Below are 13,997 nucleotides of genomic sequence, written 5' to 3' on the forward strand. Positions count from 1 at the left end.
ATGCCATCCAGCCATCTCATCCTGGGTCGTCCCCTTTTCCTCCTGCCTCCAATACCTCCCAGCATCAGAGTCTTTTCCAATGAGTCAACTCTTCGCATAGGTGTCCAAAGTGCTGGAGCTTCACCTTTACCATCATTCCTTCCAAAGAAATCCCAGGGTTGACCTCCTTCAGAATGGACTGGTTGGATCTCCTTGCAGTCCAAGGGACTTGCAAGAGAATTCGCCAACACCACAGTTCAAACGCATTAATTCTTCGGCGTTCAGCCTTCTTCACAGTCCAACTCTCACATCCATACATGACCACAGGAAAAACCATAGCCTTGACTAGACGGACCTTATTCAGCAAAGTAATGTCTCTGCTTTTGAATATACTATCTAGGTTGTTCATAACTTTCCTTCTAAGGAGTAAGCGTCTTTTACTTTCATGGCTGCAGTACCATCTGCAGTGATTTTGTAACCCAAAAAATAAAGTCTGACACTGTATATACTGTTTCCCCATCTATTTCCCATGAAGTGATGGGACCAGAAGCCATGATCTTCGTTTTCTGAATGTTGAGCTTTAAGCCAACTTTTTCACTCTCCACTTTCACTTTCATCAAGAGAATTTTTAGCTCCTAATCACTTTCTGCCATAAGGGTGGTGTCATCTGCATATCTGAGGTTATTGATATTACTCCTTACAATCTTTATTCCAGCTTGTGTTTCTTCCAGTCCAGCGTTTCTCATGATGTACTCTGCATATAAGTTAAATGAACAGGGTGACAATTTACAGCCTTGATGTATTCCTTTTCCTATTTGGAACCAGTCTGTTGTTCCATGTCCAGTTCTAACTGTTGACTCCTGATCTGCATACAGATTTCTTAAGAGGCAGGTCAGGTGGTCTGGTATTCCCATCTCTTTCAGAATTTTCCACAGTTTCTTGTGATCCACATAGTCCAAGTCTTTGTCATAGTCAATAAAACAGAAATAGATATTTTCCTGAAACTCTCTTGCTTTTTAAATGACCCAGCGGACATTGGCAATTTGATCTCTGGTTCCTCTGCCTTTTCTAAAACCAGCTGGAACATCAGGGAGTTCATGGTTCACGTATTGCTGAAGCCTGGTTTGGAGAGTTTTGAGCATTACTTTACTAGCATGTGAGATGAGTGCAACTGTGTGGTACTTTGAGCATTCCTTGGCATTGCCTTTCGTTGGAATTGGAATGAACACTGACCTTTTCCAGTTTTATGGCCACTGCTGAGTTTTCCAAATTTGCTGGCATATTGAGTGCAACACTTTCACAGCATCATCTTTCAGGATTTGAAACAGCTCAACTGGAATTCCATCTCCTCCACCAGCTTTGTTCGTAGTGATGCATTCTAAGGCCCATTTGACTTTACATTCCAAGATGTCTGGCTCTAGATTAGTGATCACATCATCATGATTATCTGGGTCATGAAGATCTTTTTTGTACAGTTCTTCTGTGTATTCTTGCCACCTCTTCTTAATATCTTCTGCTTCTGTTAGGTCCAGACCATTTCTGTCCTTTATCGAGCCCATCTTTGCATGAAATGTTCCCTTGGTATCTCTAATTTTCTTGAAGAGATCTCTAGTCTTTCCCATTCTGTTGTTTTCCTGGATTTGTTTGCATTGATCGCTGAAGAAGGCTTTCTTATCTCTTCTTGCTATTCTTTGGAACTCTGCAGTCAGATGCTTATATCTTTCCTTTTCTCCTTTGCTTTTTGCGTCTCTTCTTTTCACAGCTATTTGTAAGGCCTCCCCAGACAGCCATTTTGCTTTTTTGCATTTCTTTTCCATGAGGATGGTCTTGATCCCTGTTTCCTATACAATGTCACGAACATCATTCCATAGTTCATCAGGCACTCTATCTATCAGACCTAGACCCTTAAATCTATTTCTCACTTCCACTGTATAATCATGAGGAATTTGATTTAGGTCATACCTGAATGGTCTAGCGGTTTTCCCTACTTTCTTCAATTTCAGTCTGAATTTGGCAATAAGGAGTTCATGATCTGAGCCACAGTCAGCTCCCAGTCTTGTTTTTGTTGACTGTATAGAGCTTCTCCATCTTTGGCTACAAAGAATATAATCAATCTGATTTCAGTGTTGACCATCTGGTGATGTCCATGTGTAGAGTCTTCTCTTGTGTTGTTGGAAGAGGGTGTTTGCTATGACCAGCGCATTTTCTTGGCAAAACTCTATTAGTCTTTGCCTTGCTTCATTCTGCATTCCAAGGCCAAATTTGCTTGTTACTCCAGGTGTTTCTTGACTTCCTACTTTTGCATTTCACTCCCCTATAATGAAAAGGACATCTTTTTTGGGTGTTATTTCTAAAATATCTTGTAAGTCTTCATAAAACCGTTCAACTTCAGCTTCTTCAGCATTACTGTTTGGGGCACAGACTTGGATAACTGTGAAATTGAATGGTTTGCCTTGGAGACGAACAGAGATCATTCTGTCGTTTTTGAGACTGCATCCAAGTAGTGCATTTCAAACTCTTTTGTTAACCATGATGGCTACACCATTCTTCTGAGGGATTCCTGCCCGCAGTGGTAGATGTAATGGTCATCTGAGTGAAATTCACCCATTCCAGTCCATTTTAGTTCGCTGTTTCCTAGAAAGTCGACGTTCACTCTTTGCTATCTCTTGTTTGACCACTTCCAATTTGCCTTGATTCATGAACCTGACATTCCAGGTTCCTATGCAATATTGCCCTTTACAGCATCGGATCTTGCTTCTATCACCAGTCACATCCATAGCTGGGTATTGTTTTTGCTTTGGCTCCATCCCTTCATTCTTTCTGGAATTATTTCTCCACTGATCTCCAGTAGCATATTGGACACCTAATGACCTGGGGAGTTCCTCTTTTGGTATCCTATCTTTTTACCTTTTTATACTGTTCATGGGGCTCTCAAGGCAAGAATACTGAAGTGGTTTGCCATTCCCTTCTCCAGTGGATCACATTCTGTCAGACTTCTCCACCATGACCCGCCCATCATGGTTTGCCCCGTAGGCATGGCTTGGTATCATTGAGGTAGACAAGGCTGTGGTCCTAGTGTGATAAGATTGACTAGTTTTCTGTGAGTATGGTTTCATTGTGTCTGCCCTCTGATGCCCTCTTGCAACACTTACCATCCTTCTTGGGTTTCTCTTACCTTGGCATGGGGTATCTCTTCACAGTTGCTCCAGCAAAGCACAGCTGCTGTTCCTTACCTTGGACGAGGGGTATCTCCTTACCACCACCATTCCTGACCTTCAACGTGGGATAGCTCTTCTAGGCCCTCCTGTGCTGCACAGCCACCACTCTTCTGGTTGCTCCTCCCAGCCGCTGGCCCTGGCCTCAGGCTCGGGGTGGCTCCTCAAGGTCACTGCCCCTGGCCTCGGGCGAGAGGTGGCTTCTGGCTGTCCCTGATCTCGGATGCGGGGTGTCTCCTCCGGGCCATCACTGGCCTCGGACGATCATCTTCTCTTCTCTGGGCCTGTCCAAAACTGTCTTCTCCTATCTCTCTCCGTCTGATGCGCATTTAGCACTCCACAAATATTACTCCACTGAGGAGTCTCATTGTAAAACAATGCTCACCAACCGTGCACTCCACAAACATTACCCCACTGAGGAGTCTCATCGTAAAACAATCCTAACCAACCTTGCTTTTCTAATTTTTTTTTTCCCTCTAAAGTTAAAGAAAGCTAAACTCATCCTTAGATCCAATTATTTTTACTTTCCTTATTAAAAGTATTTTCCTCCACTTGTTCCCTATCGCATACACTCAATGTGAGAATTCAAAAGAGTTCTCCTCATTGGACATTTGTGAAAATGAAAGTCGCTCAGATGTGTCCAACTCTTTGTGACCCATGGACTACACAATCCATGGAATTTTCCAGACCAGAATTCTTGAGGGTGTAGCCCTTCCCTTCTGCAGAGGATCTTCCCAACCAAGGGATCGAACCCAGGTCTCCTGCATTGTAGGTGGATTCTTTACCAGCTGAGCCACAAGGACATTTGTGGTCCAGACCCAATTCTTGTGATAAAAAACCTTCTGTCTAAATAATTCTTGTTACACATGAAAAGGATTTCTATGGAGTCTAGAATGCCCTTCCTCTCATTTACATTTGAATGATACCACTTTAGGAGCTAATGCAACTCTTAGGAAGAAATCTTGATTATCCCAAGAGCTTGCATCAGTACCCTATTAAATGATCACTTACCTGCCAATAAACTTGCTATGTAGACCTATTTTCCAGATAGGGAAAACTTCTACTTACCTGAAAAGTAATTTGTCCTTCATTATATTCTAGCATCTGTCTATGTTTGGGCTTCCCTGGTGACTCAGCTGGTAAAGAACTTGCCTTCCATTGTAGAAGACATAAGAGACACAGGTTCAATCCCTGGGTCAGGAAGATCCCCCAGAAAAGGAAATGGCAATATACTCCAGTATTTTTGCCTGGAAAATTCCATGGACAAGAGGAGCCTGGGGATCTACAGTCCACAGGGTCACGAAGAGTTAGACACATGCATGCCATGCTTTACCTTCAGGTTCAGTGGAATTGTGCGTTTCTATTGTTGGATACCTTTTTTGCATCAAATCAATTGATTATTAAAAAGGATGTTACAAAGGGAATGACTGGCAGGAAATCTATACAAAAAAAGAAAAAAGGTCTTCCTCTACTCCCAGTGATTCTCAGGTCCTCACCTTTTCCTCTTATTCTGTAGTCAGTATTTCTGAATTTCTTTCTCCAGGCAGTAGGAGGTAGAGAGGAGAAAAAAATGAGCCTCCTCACTTCCTGAGCAGTAGGAGAAGGGAGTTCAAATATATTTCAAATGGGGAAATTGAATATAATTCTTCACTGTAAGAATGATGAGTTTCAGCAGGCCTTTAGTATGCTACTTTATATCAGGGGATGCTCATGAGTTGCCTTGAAATAACCAGGATTATCTATGATATATCCATTTAACTTTTTAAGAAATGTAAAAATTCCCTTCAGAACAAAATACAATTATATTTTGGTATCTATTTTTGTTTTGTACCCATGCAACCTTGGTTTGGAACTTTTAAAACCAGAAATAAGTATAGTATCTATCATTTTCTAAGTTATGGTTATCCTCAAACAGCTTGCCTATTAATATGCAATGGTACACACTGATATGTAATGTGCAAAAATATGGATGTAAACCAGTCAAAAAGATTAGATAGGTCAGAACTGACAGTTTAATGTGATGTCGAAGAAGAAAGATATCAGATAAGCTGTGTTCTGTAAAAGAAAAGTTCAAATTAAAGGGAAAAAAAAAAAGTATAGTAAATCATACAGAAGAAGCACCAAGGGAGACGTGTGTACTTATGTGAAAGGTGAACTGTGGGGACAGACCAGCAGATTTTCACTTTAAAATATAAGCTGCCTATTGGACTTTTTAAATCTAGATTTCAAACCGGTTTAAACAAAAATTTTTAAGTGTGGATGAAAAGACACTAACCTCCTGCTCATTATTCCTAAGTGGATTGATCTTTTCAGTTACTTCATAGATAAAATTATCCTCATAGAGGTGTGGTAAAACTGGTTCAAATTGTGTGCAGTACATTAAAGGAATGATTGCCATTTCACTTTTATTAATCTTTCACGCTCAGTTCAAATTGCTACATTTAAAATGACCTCATGGAGATAAATTAGAATTCAAGTCCTGATTGCTTAAAGTTGATACATTTCAATCTCAATTGCTTAATGATAAAGAGGCTTATATGAAATTTTTCTGAGAAAAAAATAAAATGGTAAGGACAGGATTAACTTTGCCTTTCTCTTTATTTTTTTTTTCTTCCCATTTCCCTCTTTAGGTCAACTTCAGTTTAGTTCAGTCGCTCAGTCGTGTCTGACTCTTTGCTACTCTGTGAATCGCAGCATGCCAGGCCTCCCTGTTATCCTCCCATTAATTGTGCACAAAGTTATTATATTTCACTTTATGTCAAGTTCTTCACTATCTGAGAAATGTGGATCATTTAGAAGACGTGAATTTTGGAAAAAACCTAAATCATTTCTTTCTTCAGTTGCTTTATCAGATATTGGGACTGATATCTGATGGTAATAAATAGAATGATTCAGTTCAGTAAAGTCGCTCAGTCTTGTCTGACTCTTTGCGACCCCTTGAAACGCAGCATGTCAGGCCTCCCTGTCCATCACCAACTCCCAGAGTTCACTCAGACTCACGTCCATGGAGTCAGAGATGCCATCCAGCCATCTCATCCTCTGTCGTCCTCTTCTCCTCCTGTCCCCAATCCCTCCCAGCATCAGAGTGTTTTCCAATGAGTCAACACTTCGCATGAGGTGGCCAAAGTACTGGAGTTTCACCTTCAGCATCACTCCCTCCAGAGAAATCCCAGCACTGATCTGCTTCAGAATGGATTGGTTGGATCTTCTTGTAGTCCAAGGGACTCTCAAGAGTCTTCTCCAACACCACAGTTCAAAAGCATCAATTTTTCAGTGCTCAGCTTTCTTCACAGTCCAACTCTCATATCCATACATGACCACTGGAAAAACTATAGCCTTGACTAGACGGACCTTAGTTGGCAAAGTAATGTCTCTGCTTTTCAATTTGCTGTCTAGATTGGTCATAACTTTTCTTCCAAAGACTAAGCGCCTTTTAATTTCATGGCTGTAATCACCATCTGCAGTGATTTTGGAGCCCAGAAAAATAAAGTCTGACACTGTTTCCACTGTTTCCCCATCTATTTCCCATGAAGTGATGGGACCAGATGCTATGATCTTCGTTTTCTGATGTTAAGCTTTAACCTTTCTCTCTTCTTTCACTTTCATCAAGAGGCTTTGTATCTCCTCTTCACTTTCTGCCATAAGGGTGGTGTCATCTGCATATCTGAGGTTATTGATATTTCTCCTGGCAATCTTGATTCCTGCTTGTATTTCTTCCAGCCCAGCATTTCTCATGATGTACCCTGCATATAAGTTAAATAAGCAGGGTAACAATTTACAGCCTTAAAGTACTCCTTTTCCTATTTGAAAACAGTCTGTTGTTCCATGTTCAGTTCTAATTGTTGCTTCCTGACCTGCATACAGATTTCTCAAGGGGCCAGTCAGGTGGTCTGGTATTCCCATCTCTTTCAGAATTTTCCACAGTTTATTGTGATTCACACAGTCGAAGTTTCGGCATAGTCAATAAAGCAGAAATGCATGTTTTTCTGGAACTCTCTTGCTTTTTCCATGATCCAGTGGATGTTGGCAATTTGATTTCTGGTTCCTCTGCCTTTTCTAAAACCAGGTTGAACATCTGGAAGTTCATGGTTCCCGTATTACTGAAGCCTGGCTTGAAGAATTTTGAACATTGTTTCACTAGCATGTGAGATGAGTGTAGTTGTGTGGTAGTTTGAGCATTCTTTGGCATTGCCTTTCTTTGGAATTGGAATGAAAACTGAACTTTTCCAGTCCTGTGATCACTGCTGAGTTTTCCAAATTTGCTGGCATATTGAGTGCAACACTTTCACAGCATCATGTTTCAGGATTTGAAACTGCTCAACTGGAATTCCATCACCTCCACTAGCTTTGTTCGTAGTGATGCTTTCTAAGGCCCACTTGATTTCACATTCCAGGATGTCTGGCTCTAGGTGGGTGATCACATCATCGTGATTATCTGGGTCGTGAAGCTCTTTTTTGTACAGTTCTTCTGTGTATTCTTGCCACTTCTTCTTAATATCTTCTGCTTCTGTTAGATCTATACCATTTCTGTTCTTTATCGAGCCCATCTTTGCATGAAATATTCCCTTGATACCTCTAATTTTCTTTAAGAGACATCTAGTCTTTACCATTCTGTTGTTTTCCTCTATTTCGTTGCATTGATCGCTGAGCAAAGCTTTCTTATCCCTTCCTGCTCTTCGTTGGAACTCCGCCTTCAGATGCGTATATCTTTCCTTTTTTCCGTTGCTTTTCACTTCTCTTCTTTTCACAGCTATTTGTAAGGCCTCCACAGACAGCCATTTTGGTTTTTTTTTTGCATTTCTTTTCCATTGCGATTGTCTTGATCTTTGTCTCCTGTGCAATGTCACGAACCTCATTCCATAGTTCATCAGGCACTCTAATCAGATCTAGGTTCTTAAATCTGCTTCTCAGTTCCACTGTATAATCATAAGGGATTTGATTTAGTTCATACCTGTATGGTCTAGTGGTTTTCCCTACTTTTTTCACTTTAAGTCTGAATTTGGCAATAAGGAGCTTATGATCTGAGCCACAGTCACCTCCTGGTCTTGTTTTTGTTGGCTATATAGAGATTCCCATCTTTGGCTGCAAAATATGTAATCAATCTGATTTCGGTGTTGATCATCTGGTGATGTCCATATGTAGAGTCTTCTCTTGTGTTGTTGGAAGAGGGTGTTTGCTATGACCAGTGCAGTTTCTTGGTGAAACTCTATTAATCTTTGCCCTGCTTCATTCCACATCCCAAGGCCAAATTTGCCTGTTACTCCAGGTGTTTCTTGACTTCCTACTTTTGCATTTCACTCCCCTATAATGAAAAGGACATCGTTTTGGGGTGTTAGTTCTGAAAGGTCTTGTTGATCTTCATATAACCGTTCAACTTCAGCCTCTTCAGGGTTACTGGTCGGGACATAGACTTGGATTACTGTGATATTGAGTGGTTTGCCTTGGAAATGAACAGAGATCATTCTGTCATTTTTGAGATTGCATCCAAGTACTGCATTTCAGACTCTTCTGTTGACCATGATGGCTACTCCATTTCTTCTGAGGGATTCCTGCCCGCAGTAGTAGATATAATGGTCATCTGAGTGAAATTCACCCATTCCAGTACATTTTAGTTCGCTGATTCCTAGAATGTTGACGTTCACTTTTGCCATTTCCTGTTTGACCACTTCCAATTTGCCTTGATTCATGAACCTGACATTCCAGGTTCCTATGCAATATTGTTTTTTACAGCATTGAACCTTGCTTCTATCATCACAACTGGGTATTGTTTTTGCTTTTGCTCCATCCCTTCATTCTTTCTGGAGTTATTTCTCCACAGATCTCTAGTAGCATATTGAGCACATACTGACCTGGGGAATTCCTCTTTCTGTATCCTGTCATTTTGCCTTTTCATACTGTTCATGGTGTTCTCACGGCAAAAATACTTAAGTGGTTTGCCATTCCCTTTTCCAGTGGACCACATTGTGTCAGACCTCTCCACCATGCCCGCCCATCTTGGGTGGCCCCACAGGGCCTGACTTAGTTTCACTGAGTTAGACAAGGCTGTGGTCCTAGTGTGATTAGATTGACTAGTTTTCTGTGAGTATGGTTTCAGTGTGTCTGCCCTTTGATGCCCTCTTGTAACACCTATTGTCTTACTTGAATTTCTCTTATCTTGGACGTGGGATATCTCTTCACGGCTACCCCATCAAAGCACAACTGCTGCTCCTTACCTTGGAGGAGGGATATCTCCTCACTGCCGCCCCTCCAAACCCTGAATGTGGAATAGCTCCTCTAGTCCCTCTGGCATCCATGCAGCCACTGCTCCTTGAACACGGGCTTACCCTTCCAGGCCGCAACCCCTGGTCTCACACAGGGGTAGCTCCTCTTGGCTGCTCCTGTGCTGTCGCAGCCTGGTACTCTCGGCCATTGCCCCTGACCTCAGATGCGACATAGTTGCTTATCTTCAGTATTTGAAGTTAGACTTTCAAGGCCTATTTTTCTCTTCTTCTGCTTTTAGTCTTTTAAACAATCATCAATTTGTAAAACTAAATGTACATTTGTGTGTGTGAGTGTGCGTGTGTGTGCCTGTTTGCCTGTTTTTCTAGAAATCAGAACACAGGATAGACTGCCTTATTCTCTTGAATTCATGAATCCATTGAATATTAAGAAGTCTCTTAAATATGAGAGAAGAATCAACACAGATAAACTGTAATATTATAAAACATGAGTATTCATCAATAATGTATTCTATTCTTGCCTAGAGTCTAACCTGTTCAAGGACTCAGCTTTTTCCTGTTCACTGTATAATGCCGTATATGAGCTCAAAACCTATTTGCTAAAGAGGTGCATATACTCTGGAAACAGAATATCACAATTTTTAGAAGTATTGAAAACATTTCATTTTGTTATTCTCTCTTTTTTAAAAACAAATATGTTGAAAGGCTATATAACTAATTGTTTCCTGAAAACTAGCAGCTCAGAAATGAGAAATCAGATTATTTCAGTTGGTAGCTAACAGGAGTTTTGGGTCATTGCACACACACTGTTTCTGAGAACCTTCTTTCAAAGCCTTCATCAAATCCTCAGTAGAAGGCAGTTGACCTTTGAAAATGCACTATCTGAAGCAGGCTGAAAACTCACAGGCACTTGTAGGCAGAGACAATCCTTTTTGAATGTGAATTCTAGGGGACAGACATTCAAGCACTTTTTAGTAGAAAGATTTAAATAGAAACAAGCTCCTATTGGGAGGAGCACACAAGGTCATTGCCCACTTCAAGTCTCATATTTTTTTTTAATATGAAGTTATTTATTTTAATTGGAAGTTAATTACTTCACAATACTGTATTGGTTTTGCCATACATCAACATGAATCCACCACAGTTTTACACGTGTTCCCCATCCTGAACCCGCCTCCCACCTCCTTCCCCATACCATCCCTCTGGGTCGTCCCAGTACACCAGCCCCAAGTATCCAGTATCATGCATCATCAATGCAAGTCGTATATTTCAAAGACCAAGCCATAGACATAAAAAAAATTTAGGAGGGAAAAGTGCTTTCTAAAGGGAGGGATAGATTGTGAGAGTCTAACTACTTTAGATTTTGCACTGTGTGTTTCAGTGTGATAGGCTGTCATTGAAAAAAGTTACTGAATTGCTTAAGAATGCTACCTTTTACTCAGAGTTCAAATATCTTTGGTTTTTGATTCTGACAGATTTACCAACAGAATACAAAAAGAGACCCAAAGGAGGCAAAGTCCTGACAGGTATGATGTGGGAATAGAGGGGATCAGAATTTTGAAAGGCTCATGAAAAGTCAAATTCTTACCTAGTCATCTTTATTATGGTTAGTAAACGTCTGACATTACGTTAAATAGCAGCATTGGATATAATCCATGTAACTATTGTATTTCAGTAGAAGAACTATACAAAAAGATCTCCATGATCCAGATAGTCAAAATGGTGTGATCACTCACTTAGAGTCAGAAATCCTAGAATGCAAAGTCAAGCAGGCCTTAGGAAGCAACACTATGGACAAAGCTAGTGGGGGCAACGGAATTCCAATTGAGCTATTGCAAATCCTAAAAGATGATGCTGTGAAAGTCCTGTGTTCAATATGCCAGCAAATTTGGAAACCTCAACAGTGGCAACAGGACTTGAAAAGGTCAGTTTTCATTCCAATCCCCAAAAGGCTATGCTGAAAAATTTTCAAACTGCAACACAATTGCACTCATCTCACACACTATCAAAATATTGCTTAAAAATCTCCAGGCCAGGTTTCAACAGTACATAAATCGTGAACCTCCAGATGTTCAAGCTGCATTTAGAAAAGGCAGAGGAACCAGGGATCAACTGACAATATTCACTGGATCATTGAAAAAGCAAGAGATTTCCAGAAAAATAATCTTCTTCTGCATTACTGACTATGCCAAAGCCTTTGACTGTGTGGATCACCATAAACTGTGGAGATTCTTCAAGAGATGGGAATATCAGACCACATGACCTGCCTCTTGAGAAATCTGTATGCAGGACAAGAAGTAACAGTTGTAACTGGACATGGAACAACAGACTGGTTCAAAATCATGAAAGGAGTACATCAAGGCTGTATACTGTCCCCCTGCTTTTTAATTTCTATGAAGAGTGCATCATGAGAAATGTTGGGCTCAATGAAACACAAACTGGAATCAAGATTGCAGTGAGAAATATCAGTAACTTCAGATGTGCAGATGGCACCACCCTTATGGCAGAAAGCAAAGAAGAACTGAAGAGCCTCTTGATGAAAGTGAAAGAAGAGTGCCTGGAGCCAGTGTGAGGAACTCTGCCCATGGCAAAGGTCATGAGGAAGGAGGCTTGACATACACAAAGGCGTGATCAAGCCTCAGGAAACCCCCTGTTCCCGAGCATCTACCCCCCAAACCAGAGTCTATCTACTTTACTGTTTCATACTCTCGCCTACACCTCTGACTTTACAGGGGGCTGACCCCCATTACCTCTCTCTGAGAAGGAGTTAACTTACAGCTCCAAGTCAATAAAAATTAATGGGCGTGACAAGAGTGTTTCAACTTAGGAACTCCTCTGAAGGTTATCTAGCCCGCCTGTATAGGTTCCTCTGGCCACATGTGATTGTTTACAGCCTCCCAACCTGAGAGGCACCAGATGTTTTAGACTTACTAAAGGCAAATTCTTTTGGGAAGTTAGAAATTATTAGTATAGTGGGTTGGATAGGAATTATATTGATGAAGGGTTTTTCATTTGTTGTGCCAATAATTGCTGCTAATTCCCTGCCCTGGGTGTGACAAGGGTGTCTCAGGTCAAACCTCTCTGCCAGCAAACTAGCTTGTGTGACAGGCTTATCCATACTCCTGCCACTACACACATGACTGTTTACTACCTCTCAACCATAAACAGCACAGAGACTTTGGAGTATTTTGAGAATTTTAATTAGCATAGGGTTTTTCTCATTGTTGAGTCAATGATTGCTGCCAGGCCTCCATATCCTTAAGCACCTGGGAATATATTAATCAATGTATTTGGAATATAGAAAAGGAAATATAATTGTTTTTAAGGTTAGCAATGCTAGACTTTTTGAGTTAATGAATTTTTTCTTTTGTAATAAATCACTGTACTTTGTTATAAATCACTGTGTCCTTGCTATGTAAAAATGTAACTTTATCACTATCTTAAGACTAAATAGATCTTAAGGGGAACATTGGTGAAAGGATTTTCATTTGTTGGGCTGATGTTTGCTGCTAAATCTCCAATTTCCCTGCCCTTGTAATGACTATAACTAGTATATAGGAGAAATAAGTATTAACCTTTAAGATTAATCATGTTAACCTTGGGTTAAATAAATTCCTTTCTTGACTGTAACTCACTATACCCTCACCCTATAGGAATGCAACTTTATTTGGAGGGTGGTGCCTGGTTAAAGGAAAAACACCCTTGGAAAAAATAAGTTTTTTGGTTATCAGAAAGAAAGGGTTGTAAAATGTCAGCAGGCCTCTTGGCCAGAAGATGATACAAAACCCCTAAGATATTTTTTTATGTAAAGCACCTGATTTTGATAAAGGTCAGGACTGCTGACCCCCGCGTGACTCTGTATTCATCCCTATGTGTAACAAAAGGTATATAAGCAAACCTGAAAATAAAGAAATCGGATCAGTTTCCAGAAAGATGGATTCCTGCAGGTCTCTTCTTTCTTGCTCTCCATTTTTTCTGGCTGAATTCCCATCTGGAGCGTGGGTGCTCACCATGTATACTTACTTGCCCCGGTTTTTAAGTTCCATGTGAAAAGTAACCCAAGGAGGGGCACCTTCCGATATTCAAGTGGCACCGGTGGCCCAATGTAGATGGTGCAAATTCCTTGTCTTGGAATTTTATTGGTATCCCATGTAAACCAAGATATTCAGCCTCTTTTTCTCTCCTACTATTTTCTGGCCAAATTTCCATCTGGTGCTTGGGTACCCACCAAGCCTGCTAATTTTGCCTGAGCTTCTAAGATTGGACCGGGGCGGGGGGGGCCTCAGGGCCTCCTCTCCTTCAGGAGAATGGGAAGACACCTGCGGCCTACATAGGTGGTGATTGGTATTCCATGTAAACCAAGTTATTCAGCCTCTTTTTCTCTGCTAATTTTCTAATCCCTCTCTATCTGTGATTAAATAAGTTATTTCCAAGGATGCTGACTCCATCCCCACCTTTGAATCACCCTGGATCCACCGGGGCTGGACCCTGGCAAAGAGAGTGACAAATTTGGCTTAAAAGTCAAGATTCAGAAAACTAAGATCATGGCATCTGGTCCCATCAATTCATGTAAAATAGATGGGGA

The sequence above is a fragment of the Capra hircus genome, chromosome 15 (assembly GCF_001704415.2).
Source record: "Capra hircus breed San Clemente chromosome 15, ASM170441v1, whole genome shotgun sequence".
Taxonomy (NCBI): Eukaryota; Metazoa; Chordata; class Mammalia; order Artiodactyla; family Bovidae; genus Capra; species Capra hircus.